General features: G+C 39.2%; 1 pseudogene; it reads left to right on the top strand.

The window, feature by feature from the left end:
- The first annotated feature begins 327 nt into the window (after positions 1–327).
- LOC122222644 lies at positions 328–889 on the top strand (annotated as a pseudogene).
- Positions 890–2,057: the final 1,168 nt, after the last annotated feature.

Raw genomic sequence — 2,057 nt, 5'->3', positions numbered from 1 at the left:
GGAGAAAAATCTGCTGAAGAGGTCTGTAATGGGATAAACATTCATTATTTCCTGAGCTGAAATTTCTCCAGGGGCACATTGGCTCAGTTTATAACTCTCTTTCACAAGGTAAAAGAGGCTACTCTAATGAATTTAGGGGTGAGGAAGTAATACAAGTAATATTTCTTTCATAGTACTTTCTTATACATTTTGTCACAAATTGAAAATATAAACACAGAACCTCTGAGCAGCGAGATCCAGGTTTCAGCCTTGCCAGTACCATGCCTCAGAGACTGCAGAACCCCTTTTCATTCACTGCCACCCACTTCCGACACAGAACATCCATGCATGGATACAAATATGCTGGTGCAAAAGGCCAAACTGGCCAAGTTAGTTGAGTGATACATTGACATAGCCTGCATGAAGTCTGTGACGGAGCAAGGAGCTGTATTATCCAAAAAGGAGAGGAATCTTCTCTTGAATTGGTTATAAAAATGTCATAGGAGCCCACAGGTCATCTTGTAGATCCATCTCAAGTATTGAGCCAATGATGTGAGGTGCTGAGAAAAACAGCAGATGGCTTAAGAATTCAGGTCTGTAATGGTGTACTAATCTCTTTGGAAAACTTATCACAAGCACAGAGCAAAATCTTTTGCTTGAAAACAAAAGAAGACTACTTCTGATACATGGCTCAGGTTGCTGCTGGTGATGAGCAGAAAGAGACTATAGCTCCATCACAAGCATGCCAAGAAGCTGTTGAAATAAGAAAAGGAGAATGCAACCAAAACATCCTACAGTGTTGGGTCTGGGCTGTCATTTCTCTGGGTTTTATTGTGCAACTCTGAACTTCCTAGACAAAGACTGCTCTTCTGCAAAGGTAGTTTTCTTTTCCAGTTTAATTGAAATATAACTAACACATAAAATTGTGTAAGTTTAAGGTGTACAACATAATGATCTAATATATGTATATATTGCAAAATGATTACCATTAACATTTCACATAGTTACAATTTTTTTCCTTGTGATGAGAATAAGATCCTCTCTCTTAGCAACTTTCAAGTATTCAATGTTATTCATTATAGTCATCATGTTGTACATTACACCCCCAGAACTTATTTATCTTAGAATAAAGATAAATTCTCTGACAACCACAAATCTGATTCTATTTCTATGAATTTGGTTATTTTATTTTATTTAAAATTTTTTTTAACATTTATTTAATTTTGAGAGAGAGAGAGAGACAGAGTGTGAGCAGGGGGAGGGGCAGAGAGAGAGAGGGAGACACAGAATCTGAAACGGGCTCCAGGCTCTGAGCTGTCAGCATAGAGCCTGACATGGGGCTCAGACCAGAGCTGAAGTCAGACAATTAACTGACTGAGCCACCCAGGTGCCCTGAGTTTGGTTATTTTAGATTTCATCTATAAGTGAGATCATGTGATATTTTTCTTTCTCTGACTTATTTCATTTAGTATAGTACCCTTAAAGTCCATCCATGCTGTCACAAATGGCAGAATTTTCTTTTTATTTTTTTTTTTAATTTTTAAAAATGTTTATTTATTTTTGAGAGAGAGAGAGAGACAGAGAATGATGAGTGGGGGAGGGACAAAGGGAGGGAAGACACAGAATCTGAAGCAGGCTCCAGGCTCTGAGCTGTCAACAGAGAGCCTGATGCAGGGCTTGAACCCACTAACCGTGAGATCATGACCTGAGCCGAAGTCAGACGCTTAACTGACCAATCCACCCCGGAGTCCCCCCCCCCCCTTTTTTTTAAAATATTTATTTGTTTTGAGACTGAGTACAAGCAGGGGAGGAGCAGAGAGAGAGGAACACAGAGAATCCGAAGCAGGCTCCAGGCTATGAGCTGTCAGTGTAAAGCTTGACACAGGGCTTGAACTCATGAACTATGAGATCGTGACCTGAGGCGAAGTTGGATGCTTAACCAACTGAGCCACCCAGGTGCCCTATCTGCCTATGTTTTACTTTGTTTTTGTTATTGCTGTTTTTTTGTTTTTTGGTTTTTTTGCTATTGAGTTATATGAGTTCTTTGTATGTTTTGGATATTAACCTTTATCATATAT

The sequence above is a fragment of the Panthera leo genome, chromosome B3, assembly GCF_018350215.1.
Source record: "Panthera leo isolate Ple1 chromosome B3, P.leo_Ple1_pat1.1, whole genome shotgun sequence".
Classification (NCBI taxonomy): domain Eukaryota; kingdom Metazoa; phylum Chordata; class Mammalia; order Carnivora; family Felidae; genus Panthera; species Panthera leo.
This window is presented reverse-complemented; position numbering and strand designations above follow the sequence as displayed.